Source organism: Diachasmimorpha longicaudata, chromosome 1 (genome assembly GCF_034640455.1).
Source record: "Diachasmimorpha longicaudata isolate KC_UGA_2023 chromosome 1, iyDiaLong2, whole genome shotgun sequence".
Lineage (NCBI taxonomy): Eukaryota > Metazoa > Arthropoda > Insecta > Hymenoptera > Braconidae > Diachasmimorpha > Diachasmimorpha longicaudata.
Genome location: NC_087225.1, coordinates 1,683,640 through 1,705,247, shown reverse-complemented (window position 1 = coordinate 1,705,247; position 21,608 = coordinate 1,683,640). Strand labels below are relative to the sequence as shown.

Genomic DNA, 21,608 nt, shown 5'->3' with positions numbered 1-21,608 from the left:
GTTCGATCAAAGCTCAGAGCTTCCAGTTTCAGTCATTAAAATCCCCCCGAATGGATTCTAGGAAACCCGACGACATCTCACATTAAGAGAAAATAAACTCGGGAAACGTGTTGGCTTCTTTTAAATTCCCAGCACCTGTTGTATTCCGTTTTTGAGGGCTTTAGTGGTCTCATGGGAGTCGCTGCTGTCCCGTGGGTAGCGTTTCAAGAATTTTATGCAGACTGCGGCAATAAAAACATCATATTGTCGTTCTTTACTCCTTTTTATTTAATTATTTACGAAATAATGATTATTATTCGAAACAGAGTGAAAAAGTTTTCTCCTGTGGCTTATCTAAATATTTTCGTATATTAGAATACAAACGTATCGCTAATTAGACTAAATTAGCGATACGATTTTACTAATTTTTTATGAAGTGTTAATCGGTTTGACAATTGATATGAAATTATTAAATCATCTAAATATATCAGTCGGACATATTTATTGAATGTAATAAAAAATATTATTTTAGGTACTGTTTTTACTTCTGAATGGAAACTTTGTAATTGTCCAATTTTCGAATTTTAAATTTTTTTCTTAGAAATATTGTAGAATGCTCGGAACGGTAAAAACAAAATTGGAGGAACATGTGTGCATGGTATGTACAAACCATAGATAAAGGAGTCACTCTTTTAGCAAATTAAAGGAATAAACGGCTAAAGTTATTCCGAGGAAAGTTAAACTCCGTTAAATCACAGGTATTGTCTGTACCAAATTTCAGATCGATTGGTCCAGTCGTGTTTCATAAATTTCGGTTTTTCCAAGTATCTCAAAAACTATTGAACTAATTTCAACTTTTCTCAAATTTAATTTATTTGTCCAAAATAAATATGATTGGCAAAATTATAGTGTAAGTTAGTAGTTATTCCACAACAATATTACCCTAAACATGAAGTAAAAGTAAAAGGAACTCAAATTGTCATGGGATGAATTTGTTTGGTGATAAAGTCTCAAGGGAGGAGTTGGTGGGCTAAATTGTTTTTAAAGTGTGTCTTCAATTTTTAATTTTTTTTGATTTAATTAAATCGTATTGTAAATAGGACAAACGTTGGGACTATCGGTATCTCATTTGATTTCCGAGCTCATTTAATTTGGAAATTTTTAAAATGATAATTTTATTTTTTTACAGCTAATCACCCGATGATGTCAGTAAATATCCATATGTTACTGCGTCTAACCATCTTTAGACTAATATTAGAAGTATATTTTTTTTGTCATAGACGCGCAATTGTTCTGAGCTGAATTTGATTTGATTTGTGACCCTTTTATTCGGCCGCAGAATTGTACAACATTTGAATTGGAGCAAGATCCCAACCACCGCACTAATCTAAAACTATTTCTTCCTCTCTCAGGAGGAATGAGAATGCACGAAGAAGGACCACACGGAGATGATCGACTATTTGGACGTTCAGGTAGATCAGGTTGAGATTCCATAACTCTCCCTAACATCAATAATCATCTGTAATTTCGAGAATTGTACACACAGACACTTAATTGCACCTTTCTTGGCCATAGTCCAGCGGCTCGAAAAGGAATTGTGTTGAGTATTTGAAATTGATGCTGATTGGGAATTCATATGTTGGATATAGGAGGAGGGATCATAATGCATTATGCAATTCTTGGTACTGCGGACGTGCGTACACGGAAGAGTTGCTATTTCTGGTTCGACTCGCAATTACGCCTATTGCGTTCAAATTTATTCACACGTGGATTATTGCCAATTTCAAGGCTTTCAAAGCATTCAGGTATAATTATTACATCGGTCTCGTTCGGAACACAGTGTCTGACAAGTCTTATCATCCACCTCATTGATTATTAATTAGAAGAATCATTATCACGAATTTCTTTTCTTTATGGAAAAACTAACTTGAACGAAATGATTGTAAAATTTTTGTTTGGATTATGGCACCGAGTGGCGGAAATGACTTAATTTGTTAGGAATAAATTAAATAGAAAAATTAATTAAATGTGAGTAATAATATCTCTAAATTAATTAAATTCTTTCTGGGGAAGTTTTTTTTCCCAGGATGGAATAAAGTTATCATAGAAAAACGGAATTATGAGATTATTATTGTTTTTTATAAAATATTGATATGTTGTATCAAATGATGAGCAAATAGAAGTTTCAGAAATAAACATTTGAATGGGTAAGAAGTTGTGATTCCGTCAGGATAACCACATGATCATCGTAGAATGATGGTGATGGCGATCATTATATTATCGATTAAGTACCTTTTTTCTCAGTGAGAGATGTTTTTATAATATGAATTAGGTTTCACTGTTTCGATTAACTTAGAAGAACTTTGTAATCGCTGATGAGAATTAAATTCTAATTTATATGAAGACATTCGTTGTGTCCCTACATATATTAAAGAAGGATTCTTTCCAGAATCAGTGACTTTCTTGGCGGCTCCATTTTAATTAAGAAGGAATGAAAATCTTCCCATGAATCAATCTCTACCTAAATTGGAATTAAATTCCAATGAGCAATTAAAAGCTACTCCTAATTTAATCGAAAAAGTGGAAACCGATTCATACGAGAGAACAACAGCTCTAATTTTAAAAAGATGAGTTCTTTATACAAGTCAACATTAAATTCTGATAACCGATTAAAAATAATGAAATCGTAATTTCCAATTGTAATTTGTATCCGAATTTCCAACAAAACGTCATAATAACTAAAAAAATTCCTTCCTATAACAAACAATAACTGAACATATAATTTCTTCTCTTTTTGCGTGACTCATTCGGATGGTCCCATTTACCGAGAAGATATAGATCATCGAAAAAAGTTCATTCTGCCCCACCTTTTATTCGATGCCACCAAATTTTTAAAAGTCATTCAGACAAGAGTTTCGTTCCATAAATTATGACTCGATTGGTTTGTTTTTTTTTCCCCACAATTTACGACTTCACCGATATTTTTTATAGACAGGCCAATGTCGGGGCGTGTCATCACGAGCCGATTGAGAGAATCTTCAGAATCAAGTCCTAAATTACTGCCTTATAACTCCAATAGACCACATGTCCATGTCGGTACCTCAAACAGAGAAGTGGAAATCCTTTAAACTCATCGTCCTGTTCTGTTCACCTTCACAACAAAGTCCATAATGAAATAACATGAACCAGCGGCACTGACGACACCCAAAGAATATAAAATGCGGTTCTATCGCATTCCCTCTTCGATTTTTCCATTTACTTGGAAACTCATGTCGACACTTTGATGTGTTAACGCGCTCGTAAAATCATCGAGTCATTTTTTATTCTCCAGAATTTCAATTGATTCGGTTTTCTTGTTAGAAGTCATTTCAATTCCCAGCGGAAGTCGTACAGATTATCCGACCATTGAGAGTTTTTCAAATGAGGGGAGAAAGATTTCTCTTCTAAATGGACATTCTAACTCTGAAAAAATATTTCTCTAATTAATGTCAAAAAAATTTTAGATACAAAATCATTAGAAACTCGTGATTGTGAAGTAAAATGTGAGAATTTATCGAATTTGGGTGGGATTTAAATTAGGGAATTCCGTCATTTTATTTAATCGCCGTCGAATTATTTAAAAATAAATATTTAGTTTATAAATTTTCATTGTCAGATTAATAGAATTTCATTTTGTGTCAGATAATTTGTGATCGTGATGCTCAGTGTTGATTCAATACAGAAGATCGAATGTAATGATAGTTCAATCTGGGGCACAATGGGATACTACAAACAAGGAAAGAAAAATCTTTTCTTGTTTGCTCATCTATATTTATATACTTAGAATGTTATTTAATGTCTCAATTGTTTTCAATCATATACGAAGTTCAACTTTAATTTATTCAGAATTGTTTTTAGTAGGTGAGTACCGAACTATAATACGTGAAAACCGCAGCGTTCGATAATTTTGCATGTATCTCATAAACGAGTGACTTTAGGAGAAAATGTCAAAACATATTTTTTGTGGGTGATGAAATTTCCTACGAAAAAGATTTTTGATATTGTCTTATCAAATCTCTCGTTTCGAAGATAAATACTTTAATTACGAAAATTTTTAATTTCGATTTTTTAGAGTTTACTACTTTGATACTGATGTCATTAATTTGATTTGTTTAATTCTATTTTATTTTTAATCGATATCTTGTGATATAGACAATTTTCGGGTGGTTATGGTTTCCTCGAAAATATTTTTTTCACCTTTTATTTGTCAATATAACGTGTACTATATTCTTCACACACACACCGTCGTTCCACCGTAAAAATATCATTCTAAATATACTTTTAAGTGGTCATGTAACGTACCATCAGAGGAAAAATTTAATTCCGATTATTTTGTAGGGTGATATAATTAGTTTGGAAATTCCAAATTGTTAGCAACTGTGTAATGTCATTATGGGGGGAATAATAATTAGTTTTTCGAAAAATAAACATGGCACCCTAGAAGATAATGGGATTGAAAATTTTACTCTGATGATACGTCGGATAGTCACTTGAGGAATATAATCACTGCAATTACATGAAAATGTGTCCTTAATTGGAGGCAAACTGAGATGAAAAATGTTGTGGATTTATGGCATCGAGATCCCGTCCAGATAGAAATGATAATTAAGAAGGCAAATGGAACATAATGTAACGGTTTGATTTTCATTGCTTGAAGTAGATAATGGAACAATCGAAGGCGGATATTCAACGTCATTCCATTATAACTGTCGCCCATATTCGCGAAGGAAAAGGGGAAAAAATTCCATCGAACGTTGAATTAATTAGTTCAGTGTCGCAAGATAAATGACACTCAGTACAGTTCACTTTATCCCATACTCCTGGTATAAATCTGGTGTAACAATTGGAATGTGTCTCATTACTTCGATTGAATGGTGTTAACAAGCGGCAACTTCACATAAAATTTCACGTTGATGAACGAAATTTTCGCAATTTTACTGTGCTAACAAACTTTAGTCGGACAAAATAGGAAAACTGGAGTATTTGGAAAAGTTTCTTATAGAGTACATCGAGATGAATATTTTGAGAGGTGGAAAATTGAAATTGGTATGATAATGTTCGAAATATTTGTGAAAACCGGTCCAGAACGAAAGGGAAATTTATGAAAAACGGCTCGACCAATCGAGCTGAATTTTCCCAAAGACTTAGTCGTTAGTAATACGTGCGATTCCACGAAATTTGACCTTTTTAGGAATGACTTTAGCTATTTATTTCTTTAATTTTCTGAAAGGGTGGGCCAAGTTGACCACGTGCACATACACCCACGCTTCTCAAATTTTCTATTTCTACGTTTCAGATCATTCTACATAATTTCTAAGCAAAATTAGAAAATTCAAAAATCAGACAATGAGAAAGCTTCCATTCGGCACCAAAAGAATGAAAATTTCGGAATAGTTTCGCGCCACTATTACGAGACACAAGGTAATCAGACTACTACATAGTTACAGACAGTTGAGGTCCGCCATTGATACGAAATTAATAAATATCTAAATATACCAGTCGGTCATATTTATTTAATGTAATAAGTAATAAGTCAAAATGGAAAGTTTAGTCCGAACATTTCATAAACAGTTTTATTATTTCCATCGATAGTTTTAGTTCTAATACTAATGTGAAAAATCCCTCCTCAAATTGGTCCCGGATATATAGTTGAAATAAATTACAGTTGCGGGTTTAGCGTTTTTTCTGAATATTTCCGTAAATATAGTTGGCCGAATAAAAAACAAATTACTACAAAATTAGTCCTCATCAAATTCCACACCAAAAATGGAACTGCGTAATAAAAATCACAATAATAATAATGACAATCGTAACATAGTATTTGATAAAAATAATTATGAAAATGCGTATCTTTTTGAATAACACTACACAATAATAATAATACTTATGTTTTTTCACTCTGACATCAATATTTATCGAGATATAGAATAAAAACTATAAAACTGCAAATTCCAATTGTTTAAACAACACTTCTGGGGCATTTGGGAAGGGGGGGGGGCAGAGTTTGAGATATTTCCCACGTTCCATTTGACAGATATTCTGGAACTTGTTGGGAGACTCCTCAGGAATCTGGATGATGAAGATCACGTCGCGTGAAACTAGGATGATCAGGGCCCATGGAATTAGTCAGGTTGACGGGATTTAATGTCTGGCACCGCCTCTTCATCCCCAGACCTTATTTAATTTTCTTTCCTCCTCAGGAAATACTGAAAGGGAGAGAGGATTATGTAGTTCCTGGGTGGGCCCTAGTCCATCGGAAGACCAAATAAACGCAATCGAGAAACTCACCCCTTTCTCACATACCTAAGGATTTTTGACGTTAGAATGTCTTCGTTTGTTATTTTTTCCTCGTTTCAAAGGATTTGCTTTTGAAGGCGCAGATCTCGTGTGTTCGTGACATGCGTTAGGGGAGTGGGACAGTGAGAGACGCAATATTTCATGCCGTGGGCCCCACTGTCTTATTGGGTCCCACCCACGAGCTCAAATTATTATGAACATTTTAGGAGTACTGGAATGATGAGAAATGAGAGCATTTGCTGCAGTAAAAAAATTGAGAAAATATAAATATCATTTAGAAACATCAATCGCGCTAATTATCCTGCGGTCTGACAAGCGGGCGGAGATTTTCCTGCGACTACATCCGCTTATGGAAAAAAAATGGGAATAAAAAACTGAGAGTTCTATGAGAGAGATTGAAACTGAAGGTGCAATCTGGAGAGAAGGAGATCCTCAAAGTAGCTCTCCTCATCCGATGGATTGCGAGAGACGGCGATGAGAGTTTAATGAAAATTACCTCGAGAATCGCAACCAATTTTGGCGATTTTCACGACCAGTTTCACCTTCTGCTAATGATTATTTATTCCATTTAATCGACTTCGTTCGAAAATATGTACATAATGGAAGGGTCAAGTCGACTTAGCTCTAATGCTTTTCAACTTCAATGGAGTTATGTCAACGGAAACCATCTGTCAAGAAAAAACTAAGTAATTGATGTTTTATTAACAGATGATTGTAATTCAAAAATTAATTGGTGGCGAATTTTTATAAAAGTTCTTTCATTATAAACTTTCGATAAAACGATATTTTTACGAAAGGACAAACACTGGGGAAAATCGCAGCGACAAAATAAGAATAAACAAAATGTTTGACTGACACGAGGAGATTCGTTTCGAAATTTAAACGATAAGCGATTAAATTTGAATCTTCATCAGCGGAATCTACTTTCATGGAGTGATCATCACACGAAAAAAATGTCTGAGTCAGTTAGAAGGCGTTCATTAGTGGCCAGATTTTGGTAAAAAGCCCAACTGTTCTCGTGACTATAGGGACAAATTCTTCCTCTTGTCCTTGTACTTGATCAACCAAATAAGAGCTATGTCGCTTCTTAGCTGTTTTTTCAAATGCATTTCTTTCGGATTATGTAAATATAGTTCTTTGGAACTTTATTTAGCGCGAAATCCCCATTTAACCCGTTTGATTTATCCCGAAAAACGTCACTAAACTCATTCCAAGATTCAAATGATTTCTACAACAGATAATTTCTGCATTATGTATGGCAATCTATGAGCAATCTCATTCCCAGAAAACTCGACAAAACGTTCTACCGTCTTGTAAATAAACAATGAACAATATTCCCAATCCATCATAGCAAAAAAACTATATCACATACTATTGGATTATTAAGTCAAGTTCATAGAATTAATTAAAAGAGAAATGACGGTTATAAAAACGAATCAACGTGGATGCGGTCGAAGTGCCGCCCGAGTGTTCATATAAACATGAACAATGATTTCATAGGAAGAAAGAATCGAGAGTTCTTTCATTTAGGTGACGAATATTCTTTGGGACTTGGTGATCAGTTTTAGTCTCGTCTAGAGATCCCCAGAGAAAAAGTTAAAGTTAAATCCACTGCATTTTATATGTATTTATATACCCCACATCCAATACATACAATACAGGAGCCATTTCCCATTTGTTTGTCAACCAATTTCCGTAAAATTACAAAATGGTGCCTGAACGGTAAAAAAAAATTATTCAATGCCCGTCGCTGAAACATCTCGTTGCGCCTAACGGACTCGCAAATAGTTTCTCCCACTTCATCACTCGACAAACCATTTTAGCACGTCTAAACGCAATAAACTCAACGAATCAACCACCAACTTCGCCAAGTTGGGAGACTCGAAGGTGCACGCCATCTTGGGCAATGCCCACACGCGCTCAAAACCTCAGCCGATAGAATTCGATCGTGACGCGCATAAACAAACTGTTTTCGGTGGGTGAACTGTACGTATCGAATATTAATCGCTGCATTTCACACTCACTCTCCCCAAAAAAATACTAAACAGGGAAAAAAAAAACTGTCAAAATGTTCCAAGAAGTGTATTTATCTCGAGAATACCTTTATCCGGTGGTTTTTATCTCAGGTAAACACCTCTGCCCTTCGTATTTACACGTCCGATATAAGTACGAAAGTACAAAAATAAACCACATCTCTATCTTTTGGGAACTAATGATGAATAGAATCTTCAGTTCAAGAGAATGGAAATTCCATTTTTCAAAAATTCAAATCATAAATATAATAATATATAATAATAATAATAATATATAAAATATAGTGTATCATATATATATAATTTAGGCATTTGCCCAAAAAAGTTGTCAATAAATGTGAAATGTTATTGGTTTCTAATTTCTAATTTTGCTTGGAAATTATGTAGAATCGTTTTGAAACGTTAAAATACAAAATTTGAGGAGCACCTGTTGGTATGTGCGCAAAATTAAAGGAATAAACGGCTACAGTTATTCCAAGAAATGTCAAATTTTGTCAAATCACATGTATAACTAAGGAATAAGTTTGTTTCAAAATTCAGCTTGATGGGTTCAGCCAAAACAATTTCAAATTTTCACGTTTCAAAATATTCGACTCGATGTACTCTTGCCCAATCAATCAAAATCTATACAGCCGTTCTCACTAGGTTTTCGAGATATCCCAATTGTTCTATTTCGTCCAAAAAAATTTTATTAGTACAGTGACGTTGCAAAAAAAATTCATTCATTAATTTGAGATTTGGCATAAAATTTATTTTTGGCATTGAAATGTTTGCTATTGAAGAACGGCTGACCCGGATCTTTAATTTATGAAATAATCTAATTCTTCTGTTTTTTCCAAAACATTTTGTCAACAGTTTGGAACAATTGTCCGATCAACTTATTTACGAGGGAAATCCATGGTAGATTTTACGGTGACTTCAAGATAATTTCTACTGTGAATGTAGGGTAATGGTTGGAGGTGCTGGGCCCCCTTTTAACCGTAGATATGGCCTAAGGTAAATAAGACAGTTTCTGATTATCTAAGCCAGGTGATCCGAATGGAATATAGATAAAAATAAAAGCCAATCAACTCCAATTGAAACTCATTAAGTAATTAATTAAAATCACGGTGTGAAAGACTTCAGTCCTTCAGAGTTTCTGATTGCAGTTTTACGCGCGGATGAGTTTCTGATCACAAGTGAGACAATTTCTGATAACGAAAACAAGGAGGTTTAACATTCACGTAGAAACCCTTGTTTGATCTTCTCGGCAGTTAGAGCCTTCTCAAGTTTCATTTTCTTTCCAACTGCATCTCGTTCCCCCTTCAATCTCCTTTCCTTAGCCTTGAAATCATCTCACACACCCAACTCCATCCAAACTTGGGATTTTATATTCATCTTTCTTTCGTGGATTCACAATTTTCAATGCAAATCACTGATCGTTAGAATACATTATTGCTCTGTTGATGTGTAATTTATATCAATCATTATGATCACTCTGGATCAATATGAGTGGATTTTGGTACTTTTTGATTTCCTCCCACATCAAATAACGCTATTTGAAGCAGTCGTCACACATGAGGACTTCCTTGTAGGAAGAAAGTAATGGAAGTTGCAGATTGCATCGCTAGAATCTCACGTATGTCTGTGAGAAATGTTCATCCTGATGATGGAAATAAAGCAGATCCAGGATTGGAGATCGAGCCTGGAAGATCCAGCGTGAAAGCAATCTTGATTCCATCGTTGAATACTATATGGATTCAATTTGAATCGCATATGCTCCTTCCAATTTCAATTCAATCTTGATAGAGTCCTGTTCTTCCAGACTGGATTACATTGTCGAATTCAACTTATTTAAACTCACACGTAAATCTTCCATTCAGCTCGTGTAACTATTAAGTTCATAAATTACGTATCGCAATGTAAGCAATTACATTCCACTGAAACACTTCAAGGAGTTATCAATAATTTTGAGATATGGGTAAAAGTAGATAAATGAATGTAGCAATACAATGAATTGCTTTAACTTTATCACTTTATTATTGGCACGAAGAAGACACGACTGACCTAGAGGACCGTTGTCCACAGACTAAATTCTGACTATTTGAAAAACCTTTACTAAGGAAAAAACAAGAGAAAGTTTATAATTCCAGAAGAAAAAGTTTCCTTTGAATACCGCATGTGGTAAGGTTTGCAAGGCTCTCAAGTTCAGAGCACAACAGATCATAAATTAGTCCTTTTCTGGAGACTTTTCCAAACACGTTATAAACCTTGTCGGGTGACTTTTGAAGATAAACTGAAGAGTTGTGTTCAAATGTACCAGTAAATAATAATTGATTATTGGGGAATTATCGGGCGATTCGAAGGGTTCATCGAGCATTGTCAGTAAAACCTGGGTCGAAGTTGGGAATTCCAGCTTGGGCACTTGATAAGTTTTCGAATTTCATTCAAGCTTGGTTCAACATTGAGAATCTGGGCTCGATCCACCTTGGTTAATTCTCAATCAAGCTTGATCCGATCTTCATTCCATCTTCCATATGCACTTTTGAATATTTTTAGTTGTTAAATTTTCCAACTAATTACTTGAATAATATTCCAAAAAAATCCTACAGAGTCAGTAATTATGTGAATTAAATTTTGGAAATTATTGATATTTTTTTAAGCGCTTGCTTTTTATAAACAAATAATAGAACTTATTTTTGAACCGGTGGATCATCATTTAAGAAGTACCAAACAATTTCTGGATTTGTTGACATTTAATAATCGAAACTTCCAGTTATTTTTGACTAAAACGGAAATGTTGATTTTCCCATCAGCCATCGTGTTAAGTTCTGGTTCAATAACTTTTTTTTAACCAAAAATAATCGTATTAAATTGAAAACAAACTTACGATTCCAAATGTCATCTAGTTTGCTAAAAATTTTGAGTACTTTTTAAAAATCTTTGGATTTACCAAAAGGGAAGAGCTACTTGTAGGCAAAATTGACCGTGACCTGTGTGAATGGACACTACAAAATAATAAATAACAAAAACATAATGAAATTTTCTAGTCTTGCGAATGCGACTAATCACCGGCGCCAGTGTTTCCGTTTCTGAGAATCATCTCGCACAGTCGACTTCCTACCCGACTCCAAACATCTGCTTCAACCGAGATTTAAGTTTTTATGACTAGTCAATGGCCAGGGAAAAAAGTTACGGTAGGTTTACTAGGGTTCTACTACTTTACTGCTCGATTTTAAAAACATTAGTAATAGTTTGTATATTTTTTTTTTATGTATATAGATTTTTTTTTATGTCAGCATTTGGAAACCGTTGGCTTTATTTCGATATGACCCATACAGGCATGACTAAGATGTAAACGAATAGTATTAGAGTATTACCTCATAGTCTACTCTGAAAACACATTTTACATTTTACAATAATATTAATAAGACCAAGGTCTGTTGAGCACAGAAATTTTGAGTATTTAAATTCAATCTCATGAAAAAAACACACATTTGGAGAGAAATTTTACTAAAAACAAAAAATAAAAAATTCTCTAATAAATAAAGAATAAAAATTTATTAAATATGTTTTTTATTCATAAAATCAATTCTTATTTTGTATTTATTAAATGAACTTTGATTTTTGCTTTCGAGAAAAATTTCCCTATCTCACCTGGATCCGGAGATATTGCTCAAAACGCGACTGAGAGATGAGTCAGCTTATCTCGTTTTACCACTTCGCAACTAAACTAATGATGCGGCCAAAAAAGTAGTTGCTGTCGCTCCCCATCGCGATAAATGTTGTTTTTTAATTTTCCGTAACGCCTCTGCATGCAGCACATCAGGGGTTTCCAAACGAATCGCCCACAAATGAAGATAATTAATAACATCATCATCATCATTATGTACTTCCATTACGGATAATTACTCGATACTCTTTGCTCACACCTTGGGCTCATTTTATGTTCATGTGACTGACCAAAAAAGCTCGTCGACATGCTTTCGAAAGATCAAAGCTCACCCACTCATTGTTGCCCCGATACGCTCATTCCGGTATAAATTGCCAAGCATTGACAACAGAACCCAGTTTGGTTGACTCTATACTGTCAAGGAGGCATTTGCTAGTGTGGGTCTGGCATCACCATCGATTGATGCCAGTCCTGGACCAACGTTATTTCGATAGATCACTCCTAAGCCCCGTGGTGAGACTCGTTGGTTTGGAACGTTCTAGAGTGGCCCTAGCTTCAACCAATGGTCATACCAATGGAGTCATAAAATTATGGAAAATTGATTAGAGTCGATTATCTTTTATTTTTATTTAAAAAATCAACAATTGTCTTATGTTAATGGTTGATTAATTAAATAGACATGCCCTGCACGACTTAATGTATGCAATACAACGTTGTTTATACATTATATTTAGGTGTTTGACAGCAGATTTGTATAACAATGTTATAAATGGAAAAAATCAATGTGTTAATTTTGACTTTTGTGTATTTAATTCCAACGTCTGGTTGATACTAGGATTAGGTTCAGATTAGCTTAGATATGTTGGGCCTGACCCTTGGACCAAGCTGAACTTCTCAAGCCTGGTTCAAGTCGGAGTTTCCGTAGATTCTAAGATATTCAAAAGCTGCTTATCTCGTTTTACCGCTGCGCTATTGAATTTTATGTTCAATGAAAAAATATGCAGTGCTAAAAAATCTATAATGTTCGAAGGCCTTTTACCGCGTATCAGTTATCTCATCCAAAGAATTATATCCCCCTATTGCAACAGTCCCCTATTAGATCAGCGGACGGTGAGGAGAACGAGATGAAAGAGGGGAATGGGATTTACTTAAAGAGATTGTTGATAAACTATATAGGGAGTTGAAATATCAGGGATTTTTTCACCACTGCATGTTTATTTCTGCTGAATGAAAAATTAATATCCTTATCAGTCCATCCACTAATAAAAAAAGTTAAAAAAAAAATAATGGATAAAAAAATTTTTTTTTAGCTTGAATTAATTCAAATGTTTAGTTCTTAAATTGTTCTATTTTAAAATATTCAATATTTTTATAGAATTATCCAATTAACGTGACGTATCTTTTTCACAATTGTAATGTGAAATGGGATTTTAGGAAATTTCACGATACTGAGAGGTAATTTTTTCAGAGCGTTAAAAATAATGAAATAAAATTGTTCAATCACTTAAACTACTGAATTAATTAAAATTAACAAAAAATAATTGAGTAATTATTTTTTAATTCATTAAATAAGTGATTTAAATGTATTACCTGGATAGAAATACAGAATAGAAACACTGAATACAGATTAGGGGGAAAAATTAATTAGGTACTGAATATTTAGATTCTTACAGAAATTTTAGTGGGCTGAGGAATTCTCGTCTCATCTTTTCCATTTCAATGAAAATTTCATGATTTCTCTCCCTCTCAATTCCGTTCACTCTTACGGTCCTGAAAATTCATGGCCAACTGTTCACGAAAATCTTCCTTTTTCTAACAATTCGTTGTCATTGAAATTTCTCAATCGATAAGTGGGATATGAGTTGCGGAATTTTTAATTAAATCGATTCTGCCTTTTATTGGCATCTCCGAATCTAAAAAACCAGAAAATTCATTGTCCCGACCTTACTTGTATAGCCCCTCTTCCCCACCCATAAAAAACTGATAATGAAGACATTGCTCTCTCTTCAATATCTCCCTTACCTAGATAACAAATATATTTATATTTACATTTTTTAAAATAATTCACCAAAAGTCTGGATTTCCAAAATCCATTAATTCAGCTTATGTTGTTAATCAAATATTTGTCATTAAAAATGATCTTTTGCCGGCGAACACACGACTGATGATCTGTCGGAGCTCCAAAAGACGTAATTGATGTTTATCCGGAGAACATTGTTGTCGATTACTATCTCAAATATCTCTATCTCGATAATTCCGGGAAGGGCAAGAGGGGGCTGAGGGGGTCCCCCTATCCAGTCTAGTACATATTTCTCTGAGAAAAGCGTTGAAGTTAAAGGGGAACAGTGACAACGGCTGTCTCGTTGTGTTATTGGGCGGAAAATTTCGTTGAGTCTCTCTCTTATTTAATCTCGGACTTGGTACAGCATTTGCAGGTCTGAGAGAACGAAACGAGTGTGGGCCACGCTCCTCCGCACGCGTTTGTCGTGTCTGATGGTTGATAATGGACCGTTTCCTGGGTAGACGGTATATGACGGTCAGCTGAGAACTCGAGTGTTAAAACACAATGGACACGAAGAAATTGCATCCCAGATTTTTGTATTTTGTTGCTGTGAAGCTGTGAAACGAAAGCACTTGATACTGTACTTTAATTCGTTTTCGATGTCGGAGGGATTCAGTCGTGTTGTTATTCGAAGCGTGAACGCATCTGCTGTGAATTAAGAGCAGGTCTGGTTCATTAGAGGACTTCCTTCTTAACGACGAAACATGAAATCCAGTTGTTGCAATTTCAATAAATATTCAATGTGATGAGGCTGTTTTTTCTTTTTTAATTTTGGTAAAATTCGGCGGTTAAGGGAGGGTATGAGTTTGGTGATTAATGAGTGTTATTTCGGGGGGATATTTCGATGGATGTAGATAGGATGCACTGTGATGAGTATTTTGAAAAAAATTGAAATATTTGTAGTAGTTTGGAGATATTGAGAAAAATGAAATTTACTAAAGTATTTCAGGAAATACCGGACCCATCGAGCTGAAACGATGCATTAAAGGAAAGGTAATGATAGTTCTCATAAGTTGACAATTAGGATTTTTAGCTATAAATTTTACCGTATTTTTTAATAATTTTCGCAAAAATAATTTTTAAAATTACGAATTTTCCAGCACATACACACGGACATGATATAAAACATCATTTTTCTGCGTATCATAACATTCGAAATAATTTGGAATTGAATTAGAGAATCGAAAATATCGCTTGCATAGAAAATCATGAAATGTCAGATATTTCGGACGATTGAGTGCAATTCAGCACGAAAACTTCAGATCCTCTAGTAAATTTCAACGAATCGCGGAATTCTGTTGAGATTTCACTGAATTTTCAGAGAAATGTGAAATTCTATGATTTCTCTGGCTCTAAATCGCGTTCAGTGTCTCGGTCCCGAAAATGACTGGTCAACTGCTTCTGAAAATTATTTTTTTTTTCTAACAGTGTTGCTGTTAAAAAAGTTACCGGTCATTTAATCACAAGTAAATTTCATCACACAAAGTCAACACATGTATTTTCAACATTTGAAGATTAAACATTTTCAAATTCATCACGTGTACTTTTCATGATTTTTAATTTCACCACATATGTGGGTATTGAACATGTTATTTTGCTTCCATAATCCCGACCTGTAATGATGATATTTGAGGGATTATGGTAATAAACTGAATTACCCCAACCATTGGGCTAATTGAAATTCATCATTGTGCATCTAGTGAACTACCATAATATTACATTTTGGTGAATGTTTTTGAAGATTAGTTTTGGGCTTTGGCTTTTGCTCTCTCATCGAATGTAAGAACAAATATTAATTTTCCATTTTACAAACTGCGTTGAAAAAATTATGTCCAATGTGTGTATTGAATTTGTTTGCGATGAAATTTAATTGTTACGACTTGACACGTAATCATTGAAAAAAATTCCTATGATGTTATTAAAAGTGAAATTTTTTTCCGTAATTCATTATCGTCACGATCAGGTGCACGTCGCATCCAAAAAATCATCACGTATGATTAACAAAAACGCCTTCCCAATACCAAAACCCGAAGAAAATCCCAACCCACAAGACCCACGCAGTATCCTTCATTAATTCAACTTGAGCTGCATAGGACCGGAAGTCGTGATTCGGGAGGAGACCTTCTCGAATTTTACGCCGGAAGTGGCGAACGAGACGGGTATACGGGAGTCCAATGGCCACGGCTACCCTTCGTTCACTGTAAACACCGAAAAGACGTCAATGAGAGAAGAAAAACAGGAAAAGTAATGACGGTGGGCGTTTTATGCAAACTAACTAATAAGAATGAGAGAAAGAAACCGAGGAAAGAATAAAATTTAATATGAGAGAAGAATGAAGGCGGAGGGCTTTCACTGAGGCCGTTCACCATTAAAAACATGACTCATTGACATTTCGCCAGAACTCGGGGAATTTTTCGATGTTTACATTTGTTGAGTTGAATATCCAGGGCCGCGGTAAATCAACGCCCGCTGAATAATCCATTGCCGACTACAGCATCACTCCACGCACTAACAGCTATTTTTATGCTTTTTACCTAGACGATATCAAAAAGTTGGTGTCGAAAAAAATAGTACATTGTGCGCCAAGGTCAGGAAGGTGCGGTTTTAAGGGACGAAGTGAGATGAGCAGGACGAGGTGAAGGCGAACGCTGGTAATACGTCGTCTTTTGGACGGAACTTTTCTCGGTGGCGATCTCATATTATTTTTACAGACGTGGGGCACTTTATTTCGGAACACAATGGCTATCGTGTAACTATAAAGAGATAAAAAAAAATTGTAGTCCAGTTGCAAAACGAGAAAAGTGCTTTTTTCTAATTTGATTTATTGTATCAACTCAATTGTATTGAAGTGTCCGAAATACACCATTAGAGTTGGCGCATCAAAAGAATTACATTCTTTTTGTTCTTTCTTATACGATTTTATATATGTCACTTGCAATTTATCAGGTGGAGTATGATTAAAATAAATTTGTGCTTCTTCCAGTATTTCGCAAAATATATGACTCATGACTCGTTATAAATTGCACTTCGTTGTTACTTATAAACCACATATTTTACGCTAAACATTGCGAAGAGATTAGGAGGATACGACGTATTACATAGTAAAATTCGGGGACAAGTACACTTTATTAGAATGACGGAGCCATGGTGATCAAGATGACAGTCTTTTCTTGATGAGACGTTATTTTTGAAAACGGAAGAGCAGAACATCGTTTTCTCACCTCTAAACTGTTAAAAAAAGTACTATTTTTCGAGCCTGAACATTTTTCCCTAATTTATGTCCATTTGGAGGATTTTTTCCACTTTCTTTTTCATTCTTTTACTGACGAAAAGAAATTTTTTCTTCAAAATTGTGATTTAAAAAAAAAATGTCTAAATCTGAAAAAATTATAAACGATGATGACTCATTCACCAGAAACAGCAATTCATTACTTGCAAATATCTCACTTATCGACATGAAAAAATATTTGGCAATTGACAAATGAATATGTTATTATTGTGAATATCATATTAGTATCTCTGAATTCAGTTTTAAACTAAGCAAATATTATTCTATGGGGAATAGAGATACCAAAAAAATTGAAAAGAATAAATTAGGGCCTAATCTTATTCCTTTTTTAAATTATTATTCAAGCATTTCTGAACAAACATAGTTCAATTTTCAAACATATTTTTCGTCTTCTAGAACTAGTGCATACAGATATGAGTTGTTTAGCATCATCGTATTGAGTCTAAGTTAGCAATAATTGGTCATTTTCAAATTTTTAAGGTACATGTGCGGAAGAATATTATTACCACAAAGGTTTATCTTATTTATTATCAATTTAAAATGTTGCAATCAAAGTATTTCCACATGCATTTCTTACGATTACTCAATTTGATCTTCGATTTCCATCAGCGGTATAAATTATTAGTACCATAATATTATGATTATTGTTATAATTATCATTATTTAAAATTTTTCAGTGGAATAAATCATCACGCCCTCAAGCAGAAGAATTTCATCAAGAGATTTTTATTTCATTTCGAAAGAAAAAAATACTGGCCGAACAAATTTAACCAACAATTTCCATATTTTATGACTTCAGTTGGTTATTTACCATCAGCCTTTGACTTTTATTGCCACGATTTTTTTTTTTATTACAACAAATTGGTGGTGGACAAAAGAGGATTTGTTAGAGACACCGATTACTGTCCCGTGAGCGTAAATTTTGAGGAGTGGTGAATAAAAGAGAACACAAAGCCGACACTTTTTCCAACTTTGTGGCAGACAATCGCTCTTCATGGTCTGTTATTGTGACCTTGAATGGTCCTCTTGAATTTTAGTAGCTGCGACAATCGACATTTGGCGGTGCTAGGAAGGGATGGAGTCAATGGTCCCACATGGCTCTTGGTACAATGTAATACCTCATGGGGTTCTACTGTTCGTCTCACAATGATCGTAACTGTCTTTATTTGGTCACATGACAGAGGAGACCGTAGGTAAAATCAAACTCCCACAATTGAAAAATCGTTGACCTCCGGGAGCTTGAGAATCATAAATTTAGTAGCTAATGATCCTATAAATAATATTTATTTTCTCCAAATGTTTAACATCCACTGGCATTAATTCCAGGTGTCAGACAGACACGCGACTGCGAGCCCCATCCGCCTACAGACAATTTCTCTGATCGATGAGCGATGTTTAAGTCACCCAACTCGATGTCAATGGTTACACGGAGAGAAAAATCTGTCAATTTCTATAGTGTGATTCCGATTAAAACGGCTGTGCTGTCTGACCATCTCTGCGATGCAAACTGCAGGCTTGAGAAAAATTACTACGCTGCCTATTAAAATTTATTTATCGGCTTAGGAAAACTTCTGTATCGACCTCATTAAAATGCAAAGTCTACAGGGGTACGAGGAGATAAACGACTGATGCAATAGGTCCCTTGATGGAGTTCAACATCGGCAATGGTCGGATACATTCGGCGCTAATGGTTAACCAATCACAATGAGTTAACGAAAACTCGCGGTGTGGCACAGTAAAAAATGAAGGTGGGGACAACAAAATAAACTTATCTAAATAGCAATTCGATTTCTATTAATTTTCCATTTAGAGGCAAATAAAAAATGATAGATCTTCAAATTTTATAGTGCTATTTAGTAAATGTTACAGAGTCACATATCATTGATTATAAAATATATTCCAAAATTTATGGTATTGATAGGAGTTTTTATGTGTAAATAAAATACATTTCAGTATTGTAACACTTCGCATTAGGATTGGGATTGTCCAAGTGGAAATTCGGGTGAGTTGCCCTGAGTTAGGACCATAAATGGATCCGATCGTACAGTCCGGTTTAAGGTGATGAGGTCGGTCTTCATCGGAAATTGATCAGATTCGCGCCAGTAAATTCGTTCTGAAGGAATAGCATGAGCGGTGAGGAGATCCTCATCAGAATCTGATGGAATAAAATGGATCTTGGTCTGGGATCATCCAGCCTGACATTTACACTCCAGACACTAATTCTATATATCTTCAATTTATAGCTGATAAATTTTGTAGATAAGTTTCAAATGCTTAATAAAAAAAAATTAATATTCACGGAAAATATATTTAGAAATAAGGAGTTGACTATTTAAGATAAAATTACTTTATGAAAATGTTTAAAGTGCACAATATTTTCTTTATAAATGTGTGCATTGATAATATTTGGTGGCAGTAACGCAAGTAGGGGATAGCCGTTGTGAGATGTACGCAGCCTATCCCTTTTTTGCTTTACGGTGATAGTCTCACTCTAATTTGATTGGAATTTGACGTGGGATTGATTCTTGGATCAGTCTTTCACATCAGAAGTGGATATCTACATTCTGAACAGGTTCGGGCTATACCAAGCATCGACTGAACTGGATGAAATGATTTCACCAAGTTTGGATTAGTTTTATTTTGATCAAATTTTGACCTAAAAAGCCGTTACACAATTTGTCAAAACCTATTCCAATTATCCTATCGCTTTTCAATCCATCATCAGTTAGATTGGACGTAATAGTTTCTAAATTTGCGATTTTTATGTTGTGGAAAAAGTGGCGAAACAAAGATCAGCATTAGATTTTCAGATTAGCATATGATGGCTTAATTCTTCAGGAGAATTATTAACCTCCATTTTTTAATGAAAATCTCTCATATAGTAATGAAAACATTGATAATGTTATAATTGGGTGGTGATATTAAAGGTAACTTGATAAATTTCCATCAAAAACAGGACTATTCACTACAATTAGGGTAGAACCTTCGAAATTTACGAGAAAAAAAATTAGAAATGATTAAAGCGTGACACTAAAATCCACTTGCTGGCGCTTATAGCATTTATCTTAATCGATGGAATGAATATCGGGTGTTCATCTGAAAATTTCGATGAGATCTTGATACTGATATACAGTATATCTCCACTGGACGAGTCTCAAATCCCAATAAACGACCAAAGCTATCATTTTTCAAGTGTGACATAACGTAAAAAATAGAAATAAATTATAATAACAACGGAAATTCATGGAAAATGAATTTATCATCCACCATTTTGAAGAACTACAAACACATTTCAAAATGGCCTATAGTTATATCAGCAGACTTTACATAGGACTTTGAAAAATCATACCAAAGTGACTGATAAATCCCAAGCGAAACCCTAAAACTAATTTTTCATTTAAAATTCTCGACAGAAACTAAAAAAAATTCTTGATTACGGACATGAATCGTTATATAGTAGAATAATGCAACGAAATTGATGTGTTATCAGTTGAAGGAGTGCATGGATCCAGTGGGTTATTCCAGAATAAAATACCAGAGCTTGGTACCACATATGTGAGTCAAGTGGGTTGTGGGATATTGGGACGAGAGGTTTTTCAATGAAAATTATTCAGGGAAAAGAGTTTAATGGAATGATTTGATGGAGGAGTAAATGGACTAAATGGATTACGTTGATGTAGCTCTGATTTAAAATTGCTGTAGGTGGATGTTACGCCATGAAATGACTCGTTCTCAGAGAAGTCAATGTGAATTTTAGTTGTTTTCGATGACCCAATTACAGGGGGAGAATTATTGGTAAAAATTATCATTCGGTTTGATAAATTTAGAGTCTAAGAACTTGTTTATGTATAAAAAACAAATTTTTCTGCTCTTTATTTTTGATACTGATTTTGTAACCGCGTTGGCAAAAAATGAAATTTATTCCAAATTTTATAAATATCAAATGGATTTTTGTTATAATTCACAGTGGATGTTCAACGAGCCGAGATTTACGAATTCGACTGGACGAAAAAAATTCAGGTGAGTATACAATAAATAGTTTCGAATTATATTTAACTATGTGTCATATTGTACTAAAGATTTTAAAAAACTAGCATTTAAAAATCTAGAAATTCTAGTAAACTCCAGATTTTTCAAGATTTCTCGAGCACATGAGTCGAATTGCGAGTGATGTATGAGTCAATTAGGATAGATTTATGGGTGTAATTTAGTAGATATTTGCTTATATTCATGTTAATCTTTCAAATACGAAGATAT

At 34.3% G+C, this 21,608-nt stretch overlaps 1 protein-coding gene across 2 annotated transcripts in view; it reads right to left on the bottom strand.

The window, feature by feature from the left end:
- The window catches only part of LOC135166298 (fibroblast growth factor receptor homolog 1-like), a 65,334-nt gene that overhangs the window by 28,864 nt on the left and 14,862 nt on the right, over window positions 1-21,608 (bottom strand). The window lies entirely within an intron of this gene.